The 26,569-nt window shown below is 50.8% G+C and overlaps 6 non-coding genes across 6 annotated transcripts; 2 read left to right on the top strand and 4 right to left on the bottom strand.

Moving 5' to 3' along the window:
• Nucleotides 1-1,879: 1,879 nt before the first annotated feature.
• TRNAF-GAA (transfer RNA phenylalanine (anticodon GAA)) lies at nt 1,880-1,952 on the bottom strand. Its single transcript has one exon. It is a non-coding gene; the product is annotated as a tRNA-Phe (tRNA).
• A 4,001-nt stretch (nt 1,953-5,953) lies between these two features.
• TRNAI-UAU (transfer RNA isoleucine (anticodon UAU)) lies at nt 5,954-6,046 on the top strand. Its single transcript is given in 2 exon segments — nt 5,954-5,991; nt 6,011-6,046. It is a non-coding gene; the product is annotated as a tRNA-Ile (tRNA).
• An 8,842-nt stretch (nt 6,047-14,888) lies between these two features.
• TRNAL-UAG (transfer RNA leucine (anticodon UAG)) lies at nt 14,889-14,970 on the bottom strand. Its single transcript has one exon. It is a non-coding gene; the product is annotated as a tRNA-Leu (tRNA).
• A 5,503-nt stretch (nt 14,971-20,473) lies between these two features.
• On the top strand, nt 20,474-20,545 carry TRNAC-GCA (transfer RNA cysteine (anticodon GCA)). The gene has a single exon. It is a non-coding gene; the product is annotated as a tRNA-Cys (tRNA).
• A 1,612-nt stretch (nt 20,546-22,157) lies between these two features.
• Nucleotides 22,158-22,258, bottom strand: TRNAL-UAA (transfer RNA leucine (anticodon UAA)). The gene is given in 2 exon segments: nt 22,158-22,203; nt 22,221-22,258. It is a non-coding gene; the product is annotated as a tRNA-Leu (tRNA).
• A 2,916-nt stretch (nt 22,259-25,174) lies between these two features.
• On the bottom strand, nt 25,175-25,246 carry TRNAP-UGG (transfer RNA proline (anticodon UGG)). Its single transcript has one exon. It is a non-coding gene; the product is annotated as a tRNA-Pro (tRNA).
• Nucleotides 25,247-26,569: the final 1,323 nt, after the last annotated feature.

Raw genomic sequence — 26,569 nt, forward strand, 5'->3', positions numbered from 1 at the left:
CCACCACGAAGCTGTACTCTTTACCAGCGGCAAATGGTGAAAGTTTGGTTTTGCTGTGGAGGCAACTGTGATGGCGTGGGAGGAGTGCATGTGTGAGACTCAGGCTGGATGTGTGTGAGACAAGCAGAGCAGCTCCCAGCAGCTAAGGATGACCCTGGGGCTATAACCTAGGCTGGCAGGTAACACCTCTGCCCTGAACAAAGAGGAGGAAGGAGCCAAGCTGGGTTTCAATCGGAGGGGGCAGTTAGAAGCTGAAGGGGAGAGGGAGATGGAAGGCAGCCAGCCGGGCAAGGGGGAAGCTGCACCTCAGAGGGGCACCCCTCGGGCTCCTCTCCCCAGGACGGGATGGAATGACTGTCTCTGATTGCTGCACTGACTCTTCTGTGAGAAACTGGGCCTCTGTCACCTAATAAACTTCCTATTCTACCTGCTGAGTGAGAGTCGCTCCTGCCTACGGCCAGGGTGCAGTGCATGGGGACCCCTGAACCCCATCACAGCAACTCTACCTTTCTCAGAAGGAATGCATGTATGCCAGTATCAATAGCCAAGGTAAGCAGGGTGCCAACCTCCAAAGAGTCACAGGTGCCCAGAAATTGTTTATCTGCAGGTCCCATGGCGTAATGGCAGTGTTCAGAGCTCTGCATTCTGCAATCTGATTTCAAATCTGTGGGGTTTGCTCTAAATCTCTGTCTCTCCAGGGCCTTTCTTCTCCACAGGTACACCTGAGTTGGAGCTTTTTCTTCCTAGTGGATGAGTGAGGCCCTCTGGAGCTCCATCAACAGTATTTTACCTTTAGGGGAACGTCCCAGAAAATGGCCTATGTTCCCTACTGCTTCAAATCCCTCCCTGTGGACCAAGCACAAATCTGGTGCTGCACTTAGTTGGCTGGAAAAATATGCAAGGGGTTGTGGACTTTGTTGTCACTCCACCATTTCCTGTTTGTCAGACCTCCTTCCCTTTTTCAGCCACCCACTTGCCTGTAGAGCAACGAAGGGTCCTGTGGCACCTTATAGACTAACAGAAAAGTTTAGAGCATGAGCTTTCGTGAGTTAACTCACTTCTTCACTCTTTCCTCATCCAGCAGCTTAAAGCTGTAAACCAAGAAAAGAGCGTCCTTAAAGGCTTCTCGGCCCACCACCTCAAAGGGTGTCTCAAGTGTGGAGAGGCAATCTCACATCTCAAGGAAGATGGGTGAGCTCAGCAACTTCTGAGTTGGCTGCTTCTTATTGCCTCAAAGAGAAGAAATCAACAGCAAACAGGCACCAAAGTGCAGCAAAGGGGACAACTACTGTTGGTGGATGTTTTTTGTTTAACTAATTACAAAAGTGTTCCCATGTCTCATTGAAAGGTACCGCAGGCTGTCTGATTGCTGGCACTCACAGGGGCAGGGAATGCCCGGTTCCAGGCCAGCCATAGAAGCAGGAAAACAGGCCAGGACACAAATGACATACTGTGTTTTTTGCTGATTTCAGCTTGCAAAGTTTTGTGATTACCAGTGCACCACAGAATCTCAGCTGTGTTCCTCTGACCCTCCCCTGCAATGCCATCCACCTGTGTGGCATTTGCCATGACACCTGGATGGGCCAACCTGGAGAAAGTGGTGGTGAGAGGGCCTAAGAGCTGCCTTTCACTCACTCATCGGGTTGAGCAGTGGACTTTTGGGAACACTCAGCAAGATCTGTGAAGTTGCCTGGATCATAATGGGCACAATGGGGTCTTTATTCCTCCCCTTGCTCAGGAAGAGCAAGAGAAGAAAGGCAGAGCATGCTAGCGCCTTGGTGTCCCAATAGTGCCAACAATATCCTTTCCAGGAGCATTTGCCAGCAGCAAGGCCCCACGCAGTCACTAATTGCTCTCTGGCCAAAGTTTGGAAAAGCTCTGCTGAAGCTTGGGATTGAACCAAGGACCTTTAGATCTTCAGTCTAATGCTCTCCCAACTGAGCTACTTCAGCAGCTGTTTGGGAGGTTTTCAGGCCATCACCTCAAATTGGAGATGTTTTTCTCAGCTATTGCTGTGATCGCAAGTGTCCTTGAGAGGCAGGAGGAATGTTGGCAGCTTCCTTCAGCTTGAGTTCCTCTTTTGCCCCATTTCTGCCTCACTTCCTGGGTTCACCCAGTGACCGCAGGGGACGGCAGGATACTGATGGCAAGGAAGGAGATGGGATTTGACTCTTTTGCCACAAGAGTCTCTTTCCACACCCGAGTCACTTGGCCCCAGGATCATTGTGTGACCGGATGGTGCCCAAGCTTTTGGTGAGGGGCAAGAAGTAGGCAGGGCCACTCATTTGTAAAGGCCAAGAGTTACAAAGACAAAACAACCCCAGGAAGAGCCTTTGAAGAAGAGACCCCGAATGAGGAAGCATCTAGAGGTCCTCGGGTGCTCTCGGCCGTACTCCTTGTTGAAGGAAAAGGTCCAGGACCATTGAAGATGAATGTGTGGTTTTGCAGAGAGCTATGTTTTCTTCAACCATGGATTCTGTTCTGGGCATACACATTGCTAGGCTGAGATGGGATGACTTAAAAAAGAGAAGATTCTATGTTTCTATGACCCTATTGTGTCACTATATAAGGGGAGTTCAGAGAGAGTTAAAAGACTATTTAAAAACAAGCCACAGACCTGGTCTTGAGATCCAACAGCACCTCAGCTCAAGAGAGTTTTTCTTGAGAAGAGAACTGGCTCCACAACCCTGAAGTTTTTATACCATTTTAACTCTTTGTTCAAAAAAAGTCTGTAATTATCAGGTTGATTAACCCACCCACCCCCATTGTTCTCCTTTTCTGAAGGGAAGGGGAGTGGGGTATGGGGGTAGTTAAGATGCCTGCACAACTGGGCTTTTTTCTTTGGGCTATTTTTTTCATTTTGGCTTAAAGTCCATTTATTTCCTGTTTCATTGGAAATTAGAGCCCTGTCTGACCTTCTTATAGGATTATAAAGTAAATCACGACACTTAACAGTCCTAAAAATGTTGTGTCCGTAACTGAGCTGCTTTTGGGGTTTTAGCCCCTCTTGGTTTAAAATACATTCTGTTTTCTGTTTTTCAGTGGGAACCAGAGCCTTGTAGGACTTCTTAGAGTATTTAACAGTAAATCATCATGCACAGCAATCCTTAATGGCAATGTGACCTTGTCTGGAATGAGGACCCTATGCAAATATCAAAGTGTTTTTTTTTTAAAAGATGCTTCTTTCATATTTTGAAATAAATCTATTGCAAGCATAGGGTTCACTCGACAAATACCTCTACGTTTGTAATATCTGTTAATTTTAACAGCAATTGCTTGTTCTGAAGTATGGTAGAAAAATTGGGAATCCTTGAAACATTTCAGTTTGGGTTAAACTTGGGGCTTTTTTCCCCCAAATGTTCCTGAGTTACTAGAAAGGGTGACTCATAGGCGGTTTCTACACAGGTCACTTCCTTCAGAACTGCCATGCTAATACATGGAGAGAAAGATGCTATGAGGTACGGATACAAATTCCCTGTGCGTCAATAGTATTACATCACATGATTTGGAGTCCAGAAGACCATTCTTCCGGACTCCAAAATGCCATGTAGAAGCGTGGCCCAGGGGGCCCTTCCAGAGGCCCCTTCTTCTCAAAAATTTTCAGGGGCCCAGCTTCTACATGATGTTCAGGAGTCTGGGAGAGCATCTTCTGGACTCCAAATCACGTGACCTTATGCTAATGAGGTGTAGGAAATTTGTAGGAAACCCTTGCTGGGTTCTGGGCAGTCTCAGACCAACCCTGGACCAGCCTGGCAGCCCTGTTTACCCTGATTCATGTTAGACAGTGACAGGGTCAAGTTACCACCTTTGGCTCTTTATGAGCCCCTTGAGGCTATTGCCACTCCCACCATAGTTCCCATCCCCTGTGTGAGTGGTGTGGGGCAGGACTGAACATCTTTCCCTTTCTCCTACTCGGGTACCACAAGTAACACAGACAGGTGTGTGGCTCCCTCCCTCTCGCATGGCATCGTTCTGGCCACAGGCTGAGACTAAACAGCAATCCCAGGGCACAACCGCAAGGTGGGAAAGTGACAAAGGGCTTTGGGGTTCCTCCCATGCTGCCCACACCCACTCTGCAGCCACCTCAGCTGTCCACCTGTCAGTGTCTGTTACTTCTTCCTCCAGAATGATGGCAGCCACCTCCTTCAGCTCTCTGCATGCACCAGCACAGCCCAGAGGTGCTGCAAAGCAGGTGAGAGGCAGCCAGAAAGATTTGTCCAGGCACCACTGGATGCTGCTTTCCTAATCTCCACTTACCTGGGAGGTCCATGACCAGGGGAGCCACAGAGCCTCTCTGGGACTTTTCTCCTAACTTGTTTGCGTTTTGTCAGTGACAAACAAAGGGATGTGAGAGGAGAGTAACTCTCCCTCTCCTGCCCTGCCCCACCTGCAGACAGCCCCAGAGAACCACAGGGCTGGGAGGATCAGCCTCTGTTCTTGCATCCAGAGGAGCCACCTTCCCAACACCTCTTACACCTGCCTTTGACTGAACTCTTGTCTGTGACTGGATTCTTCCCAATGCTCCTCTCCCATCCACCTTTGCCTTCTCCGCCAATGATTGCGATTGCCAAGGGAAGGCTCTGTGGTTCCCCAGACACATGAAGGAAAACATTGCTCATGATGTGCAACAAGGCACCACTGGGAGTTGAACCCAGGATCTCTTGTTTACAAAGCAGGTGCGTTACCCAGTTAAGCCTGGGTGCCCCCCCTTGTTTCACTGGTGGGTCCTGACATGCAGGTACCTGTATTAGTCTGTGTCATCAGCCAAAGAGCAATCCTGGAGCACTTTAAAGACAACCAACCTAATTTATCAAGTGATGAGCTTTTGTGGGGCCGACCCACTCTGACGGACTGCCCACAACAACCCCTTCCCGTTCCCCAGCACAGACATTATGCCTGAGGGAAGCTGGATTTGCCGCCGAGAGGACATTGAGGATGAGAGGAACGAAAAACCCCCTTTCACTTCCTGTCCCCTCTGCCGTGTGCAGATCAGACTCCACCAATCTACCCTCCTCCCACCTCACTTGCCCCAGTGCTGTGCATTCTGTCTGTACTGTCCGTGTGCCTGGATCATAAGAAATAACATAAGCTGTTTGTGACCCTGACCTACCCCCACATTTCACTCTTGCTTGTGCCACTGATCTTCCGGCCCCTTTGGACAAACCTTTGTTCCCCAAGTTCCCTTTTCTGTCCCAGCCCTCAGGGGTTTTACAAATGGGGCTTTATTAAACTTTCTCTCCCCAGGTGCACACCACAGCTTCCCCCGACTGACCTGGCTTCTCCCACTCACAGAGCTGCCTTCACTCAGGGAGGCTGGTTTCATGTGAGTGGGGGACAGCTCTCCCATCCACTTGGGCTGTGGCCACACTTGGCCACAACTTTGAAATGCCCATGCAGATGGCCATTTTGAAGATTACTGATGAAGTGCTGAGTTGAATATTCAGCACTTCATTAGCATTAGGACGCTTCCAGCTGCAACACTTCAAAAGCGCTGCTTTCGGAAGCACGTGGCTCGGCACGGCTACACGGGGGTCCTTTTCGAAAGGACCCAACTCCTTTCTAAATCCCCTTATTCCTCTCAGCGGAGGAGCCCTTTTAGTGCCTTATGCACAGCAGCTGTGTGGAATAGCAGAAGCACAAGCTGGAGTTGGAGGAGAGGCAGCCAAGGGGGCTGAGCGGGGGTAAGTGGGGATGGGCCCCAAGCTGCTGCCCCAGTGTAAAGAGGGGGAAGGATCCTGATGCCATGTCACAGCCTGGGAGAGGGTTTGTGATCTGCCCCACACTGGCCCCCCAGACAGATTCTGCTCTGTGACTCCCCCACTGGGTCCCAAGGCCATAGTGGCATTTGGCAACATGGATGCGATGGAGGTGAGGGGCTGTGACCTGTCCAAACAGGTCCTGCTGCTGAAATATGACCTGACCCGTAAGGCACATTGGTCCTTTCAAAAACACAGCTCCAGTGGCGCAATGGGTTAGCGCACAGTACTTATAGAGCAGTACTGCCCTAGACATGCTGAGGTTGTGAGTTCAAACCTCACCTGGAGCATTTCTTTTTCACCTGGTTGGCTCTGAATCATCAAATACTTTGACTGGAAGGGAGCTCGAGAGGCCAGCGAGTCCAGGCTGCTGCGCTCATGGCAGGACCAAATACTGTCTAGACCATCCCTGATAGACGCTTCTGTAACCTGTTCTTAAATATCTCCAGAGGTAGAGATTCCACAACCCTCCCTTGGTAATTTATTCCACTGTTTGACCACCCTGACAGTTGGGAACTTTTTCCTAATGTCCAACCTAGACCTTCCTTCCTGCAGTTTAAGTCCATTGTCTCTTGTTCTATCCTCAGAGGCCAAAAAGAACAAGTTTTCTCCCTCCTCCTTGTGACACGCCTTCCGATATCTGAAAACCGCTTTCAAATTCCCCCTCAGTCTTCTCTTTTCCAAACTAAACAAGCCCAGTTCTTTCAGCCTGTCTTCATAGGTCACATTCTAAGAACATAAGAACGGCCATACTGGGTCAGACCAAAGGTCCATCCAGCCCAGTATCCTGCCTGCCAACAATGGCCAGGGCCAGGTGCCCCAAAGGAGGTGAACTGAAGACAATGATCAAGCGATTTGTCTCCTGCCATCTGTCTCCAGCCTTTGACTAAAGGCTAGGGGCACCACACTTTACGATTGGCTAACAGCCATTTATGGACCTAACCTCCAAAAATGTATCAAGCTGTTTTTTAAATTCTGTTAGAGTGCTGGCCTTCACAGCCTCCTCCAGCAAGGAGTTCCACAGGTTAACTGTGCACTCTGTGAAGAAAAATTTTCTTTTATTAGTTTTGAACCTACTACCCATTAATTACATTTGGTGTCCTCTAGTTCTTATATTATGGGAACAAGAAAATAACTTTTCAATATTCACCTTCTCCACACCATTCATGATTTTCTCTAGACCTTTAATCATTCTTGTGTCTCTTTTCTGGACCCTCTCTGATTTCTCCACATCTTTCTTGAAGTGAAGTGCCCAGAACCGGACACAATACTCCAGCTGAGGCTGATTCAGCGCACAGTAGAGCAGAAGAATGACTTCTTGTGTCTTGTTCACAACAGACCTGTGAATGCATCCCACAATCATGTTTGCTTTTTTTGGAACAGCATCACACTGTTGGCTCATATTTAGATTTTGGTCCACTATTTCCCCTAGATCCCTTTCTGCTGTTGTCATTCCAAAACAGTCTTCCCCCATTTTGGGCTGGTACATTTGCAGAGGAAAATGTTAAATGTTTAAATCCAGTTCAAACATCTAGTGTAACCCCCCACATACTGGAAAGGGAGATGAAAAGATATTTCTTTTCAGGAAACCCTGTGAAAAGGAGCTTTTGGGACCTCTTCAGCTGCAGCCAAGTGCTCCATCACTTTGCTGTTTACCAGTGGAAAATTGTGAGACATTTGTGGAAGCAACTTGACCTTTCTCGGAAGGAATGTGCACATGACAGTCTGGCTAGCCAAGGAGTACATGGTACCGGCCTCCCAAGACTGTCCAGAAAAGGGTTAAGTTGCAGGTTGCCTGGTGTAATGGGCAACACTCAGAATTCTTAACTGTGTAATCTGAGTTGAAATTTCAGTGGGACCTCCTGGTACAGTGAGTGTTGGCTGTAAATCTCTGTCTGTTCAAGGACTGGGCCTTTTTTATCCACAGGGACACCTGAGTGTGGGACTTTTCCTCACGCTGAATGAATGAGGCCCTCTGGAGCTTCACAAAGAGTATCTCACCTTCAGAGGAACCGTCTGGAAATTGGGCCATGTCCCCCACTGGTTCAAAGCCCTCCCCACGGACCCAGCCAAAGGGGAATTGTTTGCTGTGTTTAGCTCAGCTGCTCTGAGGGAGGCTGTGGCTGAAACCCTCCTGCAATCTCCTGCCACTCAGCCAGCCACTGTTTTCCTGAGAGAGGGGCCCCTCCTAATCTCCACTATCTCCCCTCCACCAGCAGCCACCACAAACCTGGCACTGCACTTAGTTAGCTGGAGTAAATGCAAGTCGTTGTCATGCCACCATTTCCCACTGGTGTGGTCTGTCCCCTGGCTCAGCCACCCACCAGCCTGGCCCACTTTCCTCCTCTGCCAGCACTGGAAAGCTGAAAACCAGCAAAGCAGACCCCACAAACCAACATGCTCTTTCTTGTTCCTTCCACTGTACCAACTGATCTGTTAACAGAAGGGAAGGAAGAAACTCTGGCATTGAACGCAGACCACCTGCTCGGAAGACAACCAGGCTAACACTTACACCAAGCCCTCTTTGCCCTCCTTGTAACACCCAGAAATAGGGATCACTGAGAACCTGTCTTCATCCCCGGTGCAGCCACAGCACCTCTGGTGCAGTTCAGTCGTCTTCTCCGCTGGATATTAACTTTCTCTGAGAGGCGCGGGGGCTGGCTCCAAGCATAGTGCTCTGGTTTGGCTGCCACTTGCTGCATGGACAGTCTCAGGTGGGACTTTGACAGGGACTCTGCACCAGTCACACCTAACGTAGGTGTCATACGGCCAGCTGCGTTCTGCTCTGTAGGGGCTATTTTGGGATTGGCAACAAACAAGGAAGAGGAAAGGCCCGGAAAGGCTGAGCGGTTGTAACTGAGAGAAAGGCTGCAGGTGGATCTCAAAATAACTTACACATTTTGCATATTTGGAGATATGTTATTTTGAACTTGGGGGATTGGAGGATTTGGAGGATTCCATTGGCCCTCTTGTGATGAGGGGAAGTGGAACTGGAATACCACATTGAACATCTCTGTATCTCGGTCTGATGAGCTAGCTGCTGCAGCCTACTGTTGGGAGTAAGGGACCTTGGATGTTCGGCAGGTACTTCGAAGCACCTGCTGCTACACTGCCTGTCAGTGCCTCAAGGTCAGCAGCTTTGAAGTTCCCAAGGTGGCCATTATGCTTATGAAGTGCTACATATGCATCACAGCACCTCATTCGTCTCCTCCGACATGCCTGCTTAGCACACCCCATTGGATGGAGGGGGCTTGTATGGAAGCACCCAGAGAGGAGTTACTGACACTGAACGCAAACCCAGCAATACCTGTTGGATAACGTGGTATCCGTCACTAGGTTCTCCCCTACTTCTTTGTAATCACTGCTGAGGCTCCAGGCAGATGGGAGAAAGCTGCCCTTCATGCACAAATCATCTGCCTCCCTAAGCTGCGGTAGCTCTGTGGGTGGGAGAAGCCAGGTCAGTGGGGGGGCAGCTGTAGGGTGCCCCTGGAGAGAGAAAGTAACAGAGAGAAAGCCGTGCTAGTCTGTATACTATCCAAACAAAAAAGCAGTGAAGTAGAACTTTGAAGACTAACAAAATAATTTATCAGATGAGCTTTCGTGGGACAGACCCACTTCTTCAGACCAGAGCCAGACCGGAACAGACTCAATGTATAAGGCACAGAGAACCAAAAACAACAATCAGAGTTGACAACTTCAAACTCTCTCAGACAAAGAAGAATGTTCAGTCTGCTTTGGAAAAAGAGACTGCTGAACTCTCTTTCGTATTCAAATTCGACACATTAACATGCGGTTTGAATCAGGATGCAAATTTTCTGAGATACTGTGGGGCGCTTTTGCATACTTGGCTTCATCTAATACTTGACTCCCAACCCCCAACTCCACCCCTCTGCTCTCTGATTTGCTGACCTTGATAATAATTTTTTTCTGATTTGTCAACCATGATGACTATTTTTGGTTCTTTGTGCCTTAAATATTGAGTGTGTTCTGCTATGGCTCTGGTCTGAAGAAGTGGGTCTGTCCCACGAAAGCTCACCTAATAAATTTTTTTTTTTGTCTTTAAAGTGCGACTTTACTGTGTTTTTGTTCCAGAGAGAGAAAGTTTAATTAAACTCCATTTGTAAAACCACTCTGGACATGGGGAGGAAAAGGAGCTGGGGAAGCCGGGTTTGTCCTGCAGGGGCCTGAAGATCAATGACTCAAAAGAGAGTGTCTGTCACTTGCGTACAGAGGAACGGCAAAGCCCAGGGCAGGAAGAGGAGAGTGCTTGTGCTGCCAGCGGGAGAGAGCTCACTCCATCAGTCTCCTCAGGCTGAAGGCAGGTGGTAACAGGAGCCTCTTGGGTACCCACAGCTTTGAGTCTCTTCCTTTCCCACAGTGGCCCATTTTCACCAGGTAACACCTTTGTACTGCAGACAAAGGGGGAGGTGGAGCCCAAGGAGTTTAGATTGAAACTGGGAGGTGGGAAGCAGTTAGTCTGGGCTGGGAGGAAGAAAGACAAAGGAGGGGGCAAGGCCTCAGCTCTGGGGGCCCTCAGGGCCTCCTCTCCCCAACATGGATTGGACTGGCTGCCTCTGCCTGCTGTACTGAGTCTTCTGTAAGACGCTGTGTCCTGTCAGCTAATAAACCTGCTCTTCTCATGCTGAGTAAGAGTCACTCCTGCCTGCAGATGGGGTGCAGAGCTTGGGGAAGCCTGAACCCCATCACAGATGCAAACAAGGAAGTGATATGAATATGCAACAACTCATTTGCATAAAGGCAACCACATGCATTTCTAGAAGTACCCCTAATGCACCATTGCTCCTCTCTGGTTTTCAAAGCCCCCATTTTTATTTACCTTGAGACTGACAGTAGGGTCAGAGAGCTTCACCCCAGGTGGGATTTGAACCCGCAATCCTTGGCTTAGAAAGCCAAGGCCTTATCCATTAGGCCACTGAAGTAAGAAAAAACAATGAGGGATAAAATTCTCTCTCAAACATGTACATTTCTTACTTTGGAAGACAAGAAGTTGCTCTTTCTCTGTGTTTGTTCTTTCTTTGTTGTGAATCTGAGAAACACCCAGGGACTAATTCTGCAGTAGCAACAAAGGAGTGACCCACACCCAGCTAGATGTTAAGTTACCATCCCTGGCCATTCACCAGGAAGGGACATGTAGGAGACAGGTTCACAATTGCCATGAAAGGCAGCTGCTCAATAGGCTGTTCGCCCTGAGGTGCCTGGCTCTGAGACACACCGAGGATCTTTCTGGCACCCAGTGGAGCATGTAAAGTAAGGGACATTGACATGATCATTTCTCCTCTCCTCCTGTACCTACACTGAAGGCAGCAACAATGTTGGAAAGACAAAGAAATCTTTGATGTGGCCTAATTGGAAAAGCATCCCAGGAAGCACAAACTGCTCGAAGTTATGGGGAAGGGAAACCTTCCAATCTGGCTCAGCATGAGCACATTTAGGAATTAGACTGGAATTTCTCTTGTAACAGTTCTGGACTCCTGCACCAATTCCACCTCGAAACACATACAACTGATCTCTTTGTGGGGAATAAATCTCAGCTACTGAAGTTTTGATTGACATTTGGGGAGTGTGAGCAAGGAAACGTGCAGGGAACTGGGCTTGTTGACCTCGTGAGGTCCCTTCCACTTCTAGTACTCTAGGAAAGAGACTGGAGGATAGTCACCCCTTTGATTTACTGAGGGACTCATGAAGGAGCTCAGTCTGATAAGAGGGTCTACAGCTGTGAAATGTAAGCCTTTTGTCAGAATGAGTCGGGAGCAACCAGGGTCTGTTTCAACATCGAGGGGTCCCTTTTCATCCATTTCACATAGAACCGGCTGCAGCCCCCACCCAGAACCCTGGGAAATTTGCGGAGCCCTGGGTGCCTCGCAGGGGCAATGATTCCCCACTCACAAGCACAGAGTCTGAGTGTAGAAAATGAGCTTTTAATGAAGAGGCAGAAAAGTCATATGGCATAAGCTTGGGAAAATACCACACCCAGAGTTCACAACCAAGCCTCAAGTAAGTATCCCAGCTCAAGCAGATGGAGCAGTGCCCTTTGCCTCTCAGGCTCAGCAGTCCTATACTGGAAAGAGCCAATCCACACACCCAAGCTTTCTCCGTACCCACTTCAAATGCCCCACTTCCAAGTCTTCCCAGTCCCTGCACTCCCTGACACATCACTTTCGACTTGTCTACACTCACCCCTTCATAAAACTGAACAGGAAGAAGGGACATTTGAAGAATAGGTGGTCCTTTCGACAGGCCCCCCCCACACACAGATGGTACACGATTCGAAAGTGGCACTTTTCAATCGCCTTGTGCTCCATTATGCTTATGAGGCACTGCACGTTGATGGCAGCACCTCATTATCATCTTCCGACCTCACTCATTACCATGCCCCTTCCGAAAGGAACAGGCTAGTGTAGACATGGCCCTTGCTGCATTCCCTCTCTGAACTGGAGGTAATGCAACCTTTGTGCTGGACCGGCGTTCCGCATCCCCTGCCAGCTGCCCACCCGCCGCTCACACCTGCTGGCTGCTTCTCACACCAGATGTCCCTCTACTGTCTTGTGGGTTTTGCAATAGACAGAACCCTGTGTTTGAAGCACTCCAGGGCCTCAGCTACCAGCTCATAGGGGATTTCAGTTCACACTGGTATTCAGCTCTGCATCGAGGTGCAGCATCTCGGTATTCACCAGGATGAATTCTAACAGAATAGTTATTGACCCATTTTTAGGTCCACCTTCTAACAGCGGGGGGAAGAAATAGTCAAACCAGTTTTACCGCTGTATAGCCCAAAGGCTTCCAGCAAGCTGAATCAGCCACTAGTCCTACCCTTTCTCACTTCATAATGTTTCCATGAAGGGATCCCTCTGTAATCCATATCTGACACAGCAGTCATGAGTGCCCTGTAGCCCACAACAACTTCAAGCACCGGTGAGATTCCACAATTCTTACATTGGGGAAAGTCATAAAATGTGACTTTCCAACAACAAGCTATTTACAAGAGAGGAAAACGCTTTGCTTCACTTGCTCCCATCAGGCTTTGTTTTCAAGGCATTACATGGGCGCACCTTTACATTTGAGGACACATTCCCCAAATCCTTCAGCAGTACAAAGCTCCTGTTGGCACATTCTTTACAGGAAGAAGAAAATTTCTGAGAAGCAGGAGATTAGCTGGTGTCTCCCTGCAGAGAGTTCATGAGCAGGGCGGGGGACCGTACATGCACTTCACCTAGCTGTGCCTCTTCACACTGACAGCCATGTGACAAAAAATCAAAAAGGGGCTACTTGCTAGTGAAGAGGAGACAGTAAAGTGTGTTCTGGGGCACTCAGATATCCCAAAGTCAGACTGTCAGGGTTTAAAGGAGAAACAACCCTCCAGACCACACTCTGGCAAGCAAGTAATGAAGCCTCGGTCTCTGATGAGACAGCTCCCTGCAGCCCTATTGACAGTCCCAGAGCAGCTGACTGGCTGGCTGGCCCCACTTTAGCCAGCACAGGAATAAAAAGCTGTGGAAACAACCAGTGAGAACTCACAAATTTACAGCTTCTTACCAAGGCCCTTGATGACCTCTGTCCCTACACAACTTGCAGGGGAAAGAAGAACCAGGCAGCAGTTCTCTGTCTGTGCTGGAGTTCACAGAAGCAACGAATGCTGGTTTCCCTCCCCTGGGACTCAGCAGGTACAGTTACAGACCCCTCTATCTGGCACCCGATTCTCACTCTGATAATCTCTTGGTTGATCTGGAGCTGCTGAACTTGTGGAGGGTATTTCATCTCCTCCAGCAGTTACTTTCTTTCCCATTCTCAGAGTCTGGGCTGGGCTGAATGGGTGGGGAACCAGCCAGAGGGGAATTTTAACCCAAACTTGGCTCTTCTGAGCATCTCGAGCACAATGGTTCTCAACTTGTTCACTACTGTAGGCTGCATATGAAACCACAGTGTGTAATGTGGGCTGTGTCCAATACTACCTGTGTGTTTGTGAGGATGTCACAAGTGGGTGCTGACTGAGCTGCAAACAGGTCACGGATTGTGAACCACTGCTGTGGTGTGGAGCTACTGGAGCTGATGTGGAGGCAGCCAGAGGAGGCAAGTGTCATTTTGCACACAAAGAGGGCAGAGCAGGGACAAGGGAACTCAGCTTTTCAATCTTCTAAGCTGAGTGTGACGCTCCTCAGGGACACCCAGGATTGTGAGGGACCTGCTCCCACCAGCCTGTGGTACCGTACAAGCAAGGCACGAACAAACTTCCACACACTTTATTTCCAAAAGTAAGACCTCTTGACAAAGCTGCTACACTATTTTGTAGCTCTCTGTAAGGCCCCTGCTAATCTTCTAACTTCTTCTTCATGTTTCCTGTGTTTCCAGACTGCCAGCAGCCTGGATTCACAGTTCTAGAAATTACAAGCAGTCTTACACCTAAAGCACCACATTCCCTCCCCTCTTGAGAAGCCTCTTCATTTTAAAATAAAACTGATTCTAACTACAGCAACAAATATGGAATAAGCCACTATACTGTTGGCAGAAATACGACATCGAAAGCACTGGAAATACGACATAACATGGTCTCTAGTCTAGCCAGGTGGTCGTTTGGATCTGGCAGACCTTCTCTCAAATCCAGTTCCTGATGCAATATCTTGTTGTGTTGGCAACTACGGTGAAGTCATCCAATGGGGTTGGGTGTTGGCATCATCTCCTTTTGGTGCACAGGCAGGTTTCCAAAGGACCCCGCAGACTTTGAAATCCCCCTATTCCTATCAGCAGAGTAGCTGGCCATTAGCATGACTATTCTGAGGTTTTGGCCAAATGTGGCCAAAGCCCATTTGTCCTTATTGATCCTCATCACATTTCTTTTGACCCCACCGTGCAATTTATCCAAGTCACTCAGGACCTTATGCCTACCCTCCAGCAGATCAACCTCTTCCCCTCGTTTAGGGTCATCTGCAAATTTGCTAAGGGTGTAGTATTCCCCCTCATCCAGCTTTTCAATAAAGATGTTGAACCTTGCAAGACAGAGAATTGATCATGAGGACATCATATTTGAAACCCATCTCCAAACAGAGATGTCAGTTCCAACTGTTGGGGTCTGGCCATCAATGCAGCTTTCTATCCATCTTGCAGTTCATAAAGAGATGGCAGTGGTGGGATTTGAACCCACGCCTCCAATGAGACTGGAACCTAAATCCAGCGCCTTAGACCACTCGGCCACACTACCTACAAAAGGCAGCTCCTGCGAGCATCAACCTCTCTTGACATTTCCTGAGTTTCAGAACAGTTTACACCAAGAGTACATAGGAAGTTTTAAAAAGCCTCATATGTCATACCTAGTGAAAATGTCAGCATGTTTTCAATAAAAGGGGGCTGTGACACAGTATTCCAAAAAGATGGCTTTTAGCACATCCTAACCTTCCGCTGCCGTCTCTCTCGGCTGCTTTTTATCCCAGATCACACTGACACACAGAGGAAGGTGATGGGGATTACTGGTCATGATACTCTTAAAGCTGAAGTCACAGTTCCTGAGTGCAGCTGCCATCCTCTGCTCTGGCAGCTGAGCCTTTGAAGGGCTCCCCACGTGGGCCAGGGTAAGCAGTGACTTGTGGATGGACGTGATGGGGGGGGAATCCAACACAGATAGAACTTCTGTAGTTTTGTGGTTGTTACATTTGCTTTACATGTGCAATGTACTTGTTTAAAGCCCCATGAAAACAGCAGTGCTTTGGTTGCTTTGCTCCCCTTTGGGGCTGAGAAGAGCTGGTCTCATTCTGTCTCCGGAGTAAACCCAACTGCTGTGTGAAAAAGGGTAGAGGTATCAGCAGAGCATATACGTCGCTCTCAGACTGGGGAAGCTACACAAGTTCAGCCGGTCTTTTTCTGGAGGCTTGTGTCTTGGCCTCCTCTGCCCTTGAGGATTGACCTACTGAGGCCGGCTCTCCTGCTGGCCTCCTTTGCGTGACTTGCTAAAGGAAGAAGTGAGGCTGGAACGGGGCAGAAGAAGGAAGTAAAGCTGAGGCAGGCAGGAGAGCAGCTTAGCACCTCAGTGCAGTTAATGGAGCACCACTCTCTCTCCTGCCAAAGCCTGTGCAGGTGAGGCTGGCTGCAGGGAGGCAGAATCCTGTGCCTGTCCAATGGTGCTCCAGGAGTGGCTCCTGGTACCCCAGGAAGAGAAGTGGGATTCTGGGTGGAAGGAAAACAAGCAAAGCTCTGTCTGAGTGAGTAAGGAGCAGGTCCTGGGTGGACTGGGCAGTGGTGGTCTTGAGGGCTCTCTGTCAGCCTTGGGGCAGCAGGGACCACTGTCCCTTTGTGACTGAGCCAGGCTGGTGGTTCATGGCTTTGGATGTGTCCGGTTGTGAGCAACTGGGACCACAAACCCTCCACCTGCCTGTGTGATGGGCAGATGTGCTTAATATGACATTTGAGGGAAATGGTTTAGCTGTCAAATATCAGAACCTCTTTTCTGTGTGTGAACAGCCTTTGTAGCTGGGTGCAGGATGTGTCTGTCCGTCTGTCTGTCTGTGCTACAGAGCGTGTGGTAGGTTTCTGGGTCGCACTCACAGACGATTGGGCAATACGCTGCCTCGCCTGCTTAATGGCCCATCCTGTAGCCCCTGCTGACTTGTTGGCTCATTGGGAAAGCGAGGGGTACAGCTGAAGGGTCAGCAGCTCGGCTTTGCATGCAGTGTGGGCGTCTCAATTATCGGTAGCAGCCGAGGGCAATTTGAGGCCCTGTGGTCAACATCTAGCCTGTTAGCCCCCTTGTCTGTACGCTTCAGTCCAGGGTCATGCTGACACTGCACGTCTGTGTTCTGAAGCATCTAAACGCTGGGCTTGAGATAGGCGCGTCTGTGCTTTCAAACGCTCTAAGACTGTGCTGTTCCTTTGTGCTGTGTGCTCAGAGGCACCGAAAAGGGGCAAGATGGAGTAGAGCAGGGGGACTGTGTCTGGTTACAGGACCCCAGGGGCTCCAGGGCGGGACAGTCACACGGACACCTGCCTCAGACCCTGTGGCTGGTGCTGCAGGCTGATCTATTGCTCTCAGTGTCAGAGAGAGGGGAGTTTGACATTCAACCCCAGAAGCAAGTGTCTGCCCCTTTCCCAGCTGTGCACAGCCCAGCTCATCCCAGCTGCTGGGAGAGACCAGAGCCCCTGAGCCAGCCTTGGGGACAGGCCCTTCTCTCACAGGCAGCTGCCCATGTCAGTGGCTGCAGCTGAACCAGGGCTTCCCCCACCTCATCCCCATGTCTGGCCGGGGCACTGAACCCCAGCTGTGTTTGGGGCCATGCTCACCCCAGGAAGCCGCACTGCAGGGGACAGGAGTGAGAGTAGTAGTGTTGGGCCAAATCTGCCCATCCTGTTTCCCTGGCCAACCAGCGAGGTGCAGAAAGGTTCCTGGCAGGGTTGACTTTGGGAAGGATGAAAAACTTGCAGCACATGAAGAGGAGGTGGTGAAAGTAATTGATTGCTAATCCATTGTGCTCTGCCTGCCTGGGTTCAAATCCCATCCTCATTGCATTTTTCTTTGTTGATTTCCAGCCCCATTGTTTGCAACTTCCAGCACACCTGAGTTTTCTGCCTCCCAGCTCCTGTGTTGGGCGGACTCCAAGCACAGGACACCTCTGTGAGGTTGAGCTGAGCTCTGGCTGCCAGAGGTGGGGGTAGAATGATTTCGTTTGCCCTCAAAGTGTGAAGACTGACTCCACTGTCAGCTACACTCACCTCTGCCCCCTGCAGTGCTGCTGCCTGGGGCTAAGCAGGGCCCCAAACACAGCCAGGGGTGTATTTCCCTGGCAAGGAAGTAGCAGCCCTGGCTCAGCTGCAGTCAGGCACAGGTGCAGCTACCTCTGAGTGAAGGGCTGGTTCCCCAAGGCTTGATGCAGTGCTCTGGTCTCTCCCAGCTCCTGGGCTGGGCAGTGCACATCTGGGAAAAGAGCAGATACTTGCCCAGCGGGAAGGAATGTTTCTCTGCCCCTGACAGCAATAGATCCAGCCACAGGGCCTGGGGCAGGTCTCCATTCCACTGTGACACCCTGGGCAAGTCCTGAGTTCTTCTGTGCTTCTCAGCAGCTGGGGAAAAGCCTCTTTGGGACATATCTCCTGCTCCACAGCTGAAAGGAGCACACAGGAGCTGCTGGGTTCAGCTCCCAGGGGTGCCAGGCTGCGCCCTTCTGCAGCACCAGGTGTTGGCCCTGACAGGACATGGGGCTGGAGGGACCTTTGTTCTGACCCACAATGGATGTTCTGAAGGTTCACATGCTGGTGACAGGCCAGTGCTTCAGGCCCCCTGGACACTCCTGTCCTTCTGGGAAAGGAGCAGCTCTGGGCTTTCAGGTCAAACCGCACATGGCGGCTGCCACACTGTGGGGTGGCTCTTGCAGTGCTGCTGAGGGCGGCTTTGTGTGCTGTGTCTGAGACTGGAAACCCCAAGCCCCTTTGGGGTAACGACTGTGGCAGGACAGGTCAGTGTCCCGGCCCCAAAGCAGCCAGACCCACTGAAATGCCGGAGAGTCCAGGGAAACACCTCCCTGCCCCGGGCTGTTTTCATGGGCCAAACTCCCTTCCAGCGTTGACCTGAGTGAGACACTGACATGGCCACTTCCCAGCCCCAGCCCTGGGCACTCAGCCACTAGCACTAGTAAATGTTCTACCCCTGGAGCGCATGACCCTCAGAATAAGCAAATGTCCTGACCCACACAGCTCATTCCAGAGACCACAAACTCTCTGCAGCTGCCCATGGCTCCTTTCCACCGAGGCTGGTGAGATGAACTGGTTATTGGGAGTCTCCTAATGCTCCCATGAGGGGTTCAAGTCCTGCAGTACCTTTTAGCTCACCTTTGCTTGTTGTCCTGGCTGCAATGGACAAATAGGCTCTACGATGCCCAGGGGGCTGTGCAGGGGTCAGCCTGGAGGGTGGGGGGTTGCTGGGTGTCACTGTTGGTATCACCAAAAGAATTCCAAATGCCTCTGTCCAGGGGTACTGGTGACTGGCAGTAACCTGCTGTTACTGTTCTTGGCATCCTCTGTGTTTCTGTGCCTGTCAGCTGCCTGGTCACACAGATTTGCTGAGCTACTTGGGCAGGTGAGATACATGCAACAGGGCTGGTTGTGTCAATCGCACAAGTCTGCCACTTGCGAGCATTTTGGTGGATGCTCCATTTTCTGGGAGCAGCCGCAGTGGAGATGTCGTTGTCTCTGGCAATAAGAGTTCAAACTGGGGCTCGTGGGGTAGATTTTTGTGCTTCCTTTCATGCTTACTAAACTGTGCTGTGCATGGGCTGTGCCCCAAGGGGTCTGTTCCCTCTGGGTGCCCAGAGGTAAACTCACAAATGAGCCTTTTGGGGGAAGGAGTCACTCCCGGGACCTCTCGCCCCTTCAGTCTCAGGGTGAATTACTGACCCATGGCTGTGGGGCTGGCATCAGCCTGTCTCACTCGTCTCTTGCTTCAGTAGCTCTGAGCCAATGTGTGAGACTCGGCAGTTATGTTTCTTTGTTTCTCTGCTGCATTGGTCCTTTCTGCAGCTCCCTCTGTGGGAGGGCTCTGCCTGGCCCTCTGCCCAGCTCTGCCCCCTGCCTGGTGACTATTTACTGCTCAGAGCCACACGCTTCTTCCTGGGCCTGGGTCAGTCTCTGTTGCTGCTGGCTGAGTATGACACGGCATAGGTGTGTCAGCCTGCACCAAGGGCATTTCTGTGTCACACTCCTGAGTCCCCCACCTGTGGGTCTGGTTCTCCTGCCCAGTGCAGCCCATGGCAAGCAGAGCCCTGCGCATGTGCAGCGTACTGCACCTTTGTGTGATCGATGGGAACAGAAACCTGAGCCTCGGAGGCTGGGAACTGAGGTAGCTGAGGGACGGGTTTGCTCAGTTTTCGCACATTTGCAGAGGAAAGTGTGAAGTGTTTAAATCCATGTCAAGCCTCCAGTGCAACCCCAAAACATACTGGAGCCAGAGGTGAAAATGGATTTCCATTAAGAAAACCATCCAAACAGGGGCACCTGGGATAGCTTCATCTGCAGTCAAGTGTTCCACCACTGAGCCAGGCTCTCTATCACTGGAAAATGGTGAGAGGTTTGTTATTGTGCAGAGGACGCTCCAGCTTTCCTAGCAGCAACGTGCCTCTGACTATATGACTGGGAAAGGGATCATTGGAAATTGTGCTGCCAGAGCAGTTTAAAAGGTGTGTGACACTGTGAAAGTATTGAACCCCAAACGGATTAAATGTCACTGGTACGGGCATGTTCAATGCATCCCAGCACCTTCTTACTGAAAACAGTGCGCTCATATTGTCACGAGGGCTGACATGTTAGCACTGCAAAAGCTCTGTTGTCCAGCACCTCAGGGAACCAGGCTGTGGGGTCACCACCTGTGCCAGGTAGAGAAGTTACTGACACTGACTGCAAACCCAACTATATCTGATTGATTGGTGGGTGTCCTGCAGTAGGTTTTTTCCTCGTTCTTTGTAACCACTGATGTTGCTTCAAGTGGCTGGGAGAGAACTGTCCCACGTATGCCGGTAATCTGCCCCCCTGAGGGGCTGTAACTCTGAGTAGGAGAAGCCAGGTCAGCAGGGGACAAGCTGTAACATGCACAGGGAGAAATAAAGTTTCATCAAACCCTGTCTGCGCGTTTGTGAAACCACTCTGGGTTCAGGGAGGGACAGGAGGTGGGAAAACAGTTTGTTCTGCAGGATACTCAAGATCAATGACTCAAAAGGGGTCTTGGGTAAGGGAGTGTAGCTCAGTGGTAGAGCATTTGACTGCAGATCAAGAGGCCCTTGGTTCAAATCCAAGCACTCCCTTTCAAAGATGGTTATTGATCTCCTTGTTTCTGACACGCTCTGGTTTTCTAATCTATGGGAATTCTTTCAACAGAGCTGAAGCCTCAACAATTGCTAGTGTTGACACACATAAACCGAGCAAACCTGTCCCTTAGCTGGCAGTAGATAGTGACATGAGCAATTTTGGGCCTCATACCTATAAAGAGGTTCTTGTCCCTGGTTAATGAAACGCAATGCATTCAGGCCTGTGTATCTGTGAAGCTTTAAGTGCATGTAGAGAGGTTGTTGATCACTCTGTGAGTTCACAGCCAGGGCTGTGGTGTCCTCCCTCACCCACATCCTCCTCCTCTACAATCACCACCAGCCTTTCCAGTCTCTCCTTCTCCCCAAGTTCTCTCCAGGCTGGTCACTTTCAGAGAAAAATGAACCTGCCTCCTCACTCTGGAGTTGCAGCGAGAGGGGCGGAGATGGACGTGTGGTGAGGAGAGCAGGAGAAGTGGAGCAGGAACCAGTGTCCTGAGAGGTGAAAGAGCAGGAGGGGGGCAAGGAGTGCAGGGGAGCAGCCTGCCAAGAGTCAGAGGTGCTCAGAAAGGGCTTAAACTGCAGGTTCCATGGTGCAATGATTGGCACTCAGCACTCTGAGCTCAGCTCTCAGGGGGACCTGTGTGTGGTTTGTGATACATCTCTGTCATGGCTGGGCTTCTTTCTCCCCAGCTGCCCCTGCGTGAGGGCTTCTCCCTCCTGCCTGCTGAATTGGTTCCCCTGCAGCTGGGTCTCTGCTTGGGCTGGTTCACCAACGTTTCTGTGATACGTTGGGGCCCCAGAAATGTCCTGTCTGGTTGGAGATACAGGAGGACCTGTGGCTGGTGCTGCAGGCTGACCTGTTGCTGTCAGAGGCAGAGTGGGGAGTGTGACATTCACTCCCTCAGGGCAATTATCTGCCCCTTCCCCAGCTCTGCACAGCCCAGCCCAGCCCAGCCCAGCCCAGCCCAGCAGCTGGGAGAGACCACAGCCCCTGAGTCAGCTGTGGGGACAGACCCTTCCCTTACAAGAAACTGGCCATCTCCCTGTCTGCAGCTGAGTCACAACCGCCCTTTTGCCTGTGCCTGGTTGAAGCACCAGATCCCCCCGGTGTGTTTGAGTCCCTGCTCAGCTGGGGTGAGTGTGGCACTGTGGGGCTCACACAGGGGACAGGCTGGGCTTTATTGGGGATAGTTTAACCGTCCCACCCCACCCTTACGCCGTTAGGTTGTGCTTGGAGTCTGCCCAGCAGAGGAGCTGGAACCCAGCAGGGCCAGGCATGGGGTGCGTAGGTGTATAGGCTGGCCTGGAACCAGAGGTTGGTGAGCCTGAGTGCTGCGTGTGCAATACAGCACCTCATTGCAATTCACAGATCTGACTCATTTCCATGCCCCTTTTCCAGCAGGTGGCTAGTGTAGGTGAGCCTCAGCTGTGGCCTCACCAGTTCTGAATCAAGAGGGGGATAACAAAGTCTCTGGTTCTGCAAGAAACTCTCCTGCCAAGGCCCCCCAAGATGCTTTTAGCTTCGCTGGCTCCAAGGGCACAACGTTGACTCACCTACCTCCGCTGTTGCTGAGCCCCTCAGCCAAAACAAGGCTAAAGAGAGAGTATGTGTCAGGAGTGGGATTTGAACCCATGTCTCTCTACAGAGACCAGATTACTGAGAAGATGTCATCTTAAGTCTGGCGCCTTAGACCCCTCAGCCATCCTGACAAAGACAGAAGAGAAATCCCTGTGATTCACATACAAGTTGCTCTTTGAACCTGGTGACCGTCTGGTGCTGGCTGTTCCACAGCACCCACCCAGGGGCTGGTCACCTCCCCTGTCTGGCTGTGTCTACACTTGCCCAAAACTTTGAAATGTCTATGCAAATGGCCATTTCGAAGTTCCCCAATGAAGTCATGAAATATGTATTCAGCACCCCATGAGAATGCTGGCAGCCGTGGAACTTCGAAATTGGCACAGCTCACCGCCACACGGCTCATCCAGACAGGGCTTCTTTTCAAGAGGACCCCGGCCACTTCGAAATCCCCTGATTCCAAACAGCAGATGAGAATAAGGGGATATTGAACTGGCCGGGGTCCTTTTGAAAAGGAGCCCCATTTGGACGAGCCCCATGGCGGGGAGCCGTGTCAATTTTGAAGTGTCGCAGCTGTTGGCATTCTAATGAGGCGCTGAATATGTATTTCAGCACTCCTTAGTAAACTTTGAAATGGCCATTTGCACGGCTATTTCAAAGTTTTGAGCTCATGTCGACATGGCCTCTTTGTCTCTTCAGAGCCCTGAAACTTGCTGACTCAGTGAAAGTTGAACTTTCTGACTCCTGGCCCAGCCTGCTCAACACAAACCTTTTCCTGGGCCACCAGCCAACCACCCCGATGACAAATGCATTTTGTTTTTTGCTTCCAAATACCTCAAACACTAAATTATTCACATTACAGTATTAGGTCTCTAAGAGAAGGGGGGGTTGTAATAATTCATATGAAAGGAGTTATTAGTAATAAAAACAAAAATAATTAAACAGATTAAGAGGTTTAACTTTTTACCAAACTTCCTTACAAATAAAGCAAAACATGAATTTATGTCCAAAAGGCGGGTGAGGGTGGGGGGTTCCTTTGCCCCTTGCCCCCCATGGCACTAAAGGGAAGGAGGAGCAGGGCCAGAATCCAAAGTCAGGGAAAGTGGGAGGAAGGAAGGTCCCCAGGCTGGAGCCCAGTCGCCTTCCCTCCTCTAGGCACCTGGTGCAGGGAGCAGCTGGTGCTCACAGCTCCAAGGAGAGACTTAAAAGCCATGGAGCAGCTGAGAGTCAGGCAAGAGGAGGGGAGGACCATGCCCATGCCTGGACTGCAGACAGCCATACAGACCATACCAGGGCACACGTGTATCCTCATCCATATATATGTATATATATATGTATATATAAACTCTGTAGTGTCGACACACCCTAAATAATCCCACACTGTGACTGGTTATAATAAGGAATTTGTCTTTACACATTGCCAGTTCACCACCGCTGTTATTCCCCAGGGCAGAGGTTTTCCAGCTTTGCCTGCACTACAGAGTTATTTCAGAATAGCTTATTTCAGAATTATTCCTCCCAAATAAGCCATTTGATAAGAACCCCTTCACACGCCAAGGAAGCCCCGGCATAAACAAAACCTATTGGAAAACAACAAGTCCACACACAAGAGAGCCTAGCTCAGATTAGAGCCCTTGAAGCACACTGGCGCTATGGCGATACAGCAGCATTATTTTGGAATAAACTATTCTTTGAAAGAGCCCCACTTACCTGTCCATACAGCCCCTATTCTCTCTCTTGGAATAGGCACTATTTCTCGTAGAATGAGGTTTAAAGACCTCAAAAAAAGCCATCCACTATTTCTAAATTAGTTCAGTAACCTGCCTGGCTGTCTCAGGCTGTGTCTGCACTGGCTCCCATCTTGGAAGGGAGCATGGGAAATAGGGTGTTGGGAGATTACTAACGAAGCGCTGTGATGCATATGCAGCACTTCATTAAGATAATTCTCTCCCCCCAGCCCCACGGACAACTTTTAAGCTGCAAACTTGGAAGTGCCAGCTTGTCTCTCGCAGTGGCTAACCTGCCGGTACTTCAAAGTGCCTGGGCTACTTCAAAGCAATGGCAGCTTAGCCGTGGCTGCGCACAAGCTGCTAACAAGGTGCTGAGCCTGATTAAAGGTGGCCCAGCCCTGCCCCAGAGCCAGGGCTGCTACACAGACTGTGTGTGCCCTCCCCTGCTGTAGGGGTTGAGCCTGATTAATGAACTGTGGCCCTGCCCTTACACCTTGACTGCCTATGTGGGATGTGGCCAATCCTGTCCCAGGGCCAGGGTCCATATTCTGCCCACCTGCAGCCCCGTTAAGGAGGACTGGGCCCTTTGGAGACAGCTGCCTGCCCAGAACCAGGCAGGCCTGCTCCACCCCAGATGGGGCACACCCCTGGCCCACACCTCTGCAATCAGTTTTAAGCAATTTGCCCTGCTTTGGCTCTCTCAGCTGTGCCCAGAGAATCCTCCTGTATGACAGACTCATGAAGAGAGAGCCCCAGTGTATCCAGAGGCTCCTGGCCTCCCCATCCTCGTGCCCTGTGGGCTGCCCTGGGGGCAGGGGATTCTCAGCCCAGGTTAGGTTGCATTGGCCGGGATAGCTCGGGGTGGCTGATTCAATACACTTCATGAGAGCGTGTGATGGGGTTCAGGGGTCCCCCTGCACTGCACCCCGTCCACTGGCAGGAGTGACACTCACTCAGCAGGTACAACAGGAGGTTTATTAGGCAACAGATGCCCAGCTTCTCACAGAAGCGACAGTACAGCAGCCAGAGACAGTCCTTCCAGCCCGTCCTGGGGAGAAGACCCCGAGGGGTCTCATCCAGACAAAAGGGGAGTCAGAAGCTGGACAGTGGCAGCTTCTACCACCCAGAGGGGCTGCCACAGTGAACAGGAGGGGTGTAGTCACTGGCAGGACCATCTCTTGACAGAGCTGGTGCTTGAGCTGAGCCATCCAGAAACAAGTGGCTGTTGCATTACACTGAGCAAATGAGCAGAGGAAAATCACATAAGAGGACAAGACCCCTGAAACTGTCTGGATCAGCTATTAGACAACAATAGAACAAGGGCTTGTCTGGGATTTGAACCCAGGACCTCTCCCACCCAAAGGGAGAATCATACCCCTAGACCAACAAGCCCTGCTTAAAAAATGAAGTACTGGGCTTTCCACAGAATCAGATTTCAATAAACCCCCAGTGCTCTGATAAATTCTACACTTAACTTCACCTTTCCAAGCTCATTTCCAAGCTCTCCTCACAGCTTTGGAGCAAGAAACCAACTACACACTCAGGACAGATCACAAACCACACTGCGTGTAAAAAAAATGTCGGCAACGCAAGGTCAGGGAGAGAAACAAACACACTCTTTGGGGGGAGCATCAGGGAGTTCAACTCAAGACTTCTTGCTCCCTGAGCAACACTTGGCCTTGCAAAACAAACCCGGCTTCTGACAAAAAGCGAACTTCACTTCTCACAATTTTAGACAAAATTAAAACCAAACAGCCCCACACACCAGCTGCACCTGGCTTTACCTTGCCAAGGACTTCCCCACACTCCCTCCTGGTTGGAGTGAGATTCACCAGCTCAGGGGGCTGGTGTGGCTGGGCTCAGTCCTTCACCACTCTTTACCTGCCTGGTCCATGTGACTCCACCCAGAACAAGCTCAGCTTGCTCCCATGCATTACAAGATCCAAACACCATCAAAGCTGGGCAGGCCCAGGAGTTGGGGCTGGCAGGAGTCAGGTGTGTGCACATAGCAGAGCTTCATCTGGTGTTTAGAAGGAGGAAGCAGAAAGAGCAGAGAGACGACTAAAGAAAACAAAAGCCCTGGAAATGATAAGCTCATGGGAGAGATGATCAAATACAGCAGGGGCTTCTGGAGGGAGCGTTTCCTTCTGTAAGATCCCCATGGGCCGCACGTCTGAACGTGTGTTTTGGAGTCTGGAAGAGCTTCTTCTGGGCTCCCAATCATGCGCCCATGTGCTAATGAGGTACAGAACATTTCCATCCATGCCCCATTCGCATCTCCTGGACAGCTCATTATTACGCCACTTCTGGAAGCAGCGGCACATGAAGACAGAGACGCAGGATCCCCCCAGGCAGGGGCTGCACCCACGGGCTGTCTCTGTTCTGACACAGCCTGTGGCAGGGCCCAAGACCTCAGTGGGTGACAAACAGTGTAGAGGGAGGGGGAGGTCAGGTGCCAGCAGGGGACGGGTGGCAGGTGTGAAGGGGAACCCGGGCAGGGCTTGTGGCTGAGGGAGGAGGGGAAAAGGGCAGTGGGGGCGGTCGGCAGGGTCTGAGGGGACAAGGGGATCAGAGCACTGGGGAGGGGTGGGAGAGACAGGATCTGAGGGGACCCACTTTGGGGCCCAGGACAGCTGGCAAGGGGCAGCCGGGGCTGCGGGAACCCCCAGCTGGGCTCAGAGCTGAGGGGGATGGGTGAGAGAGTCTGAAAGGGGA

This window comes from Carettochelys insculpta, chromosome 33, assembly GCF_033958435.1.
Source record: "Carettochelys insculpta isolate YL-2023 chromosome 33, ASM3395843v1, whole genome shotgun sequence".
In the NCBI taxonomy this organism is placed as follows: Eukaryota; Metazoa; Chordata; order Testudines; family Carettochelyidae; genus Carettochelys; species Carettochelys insculpta.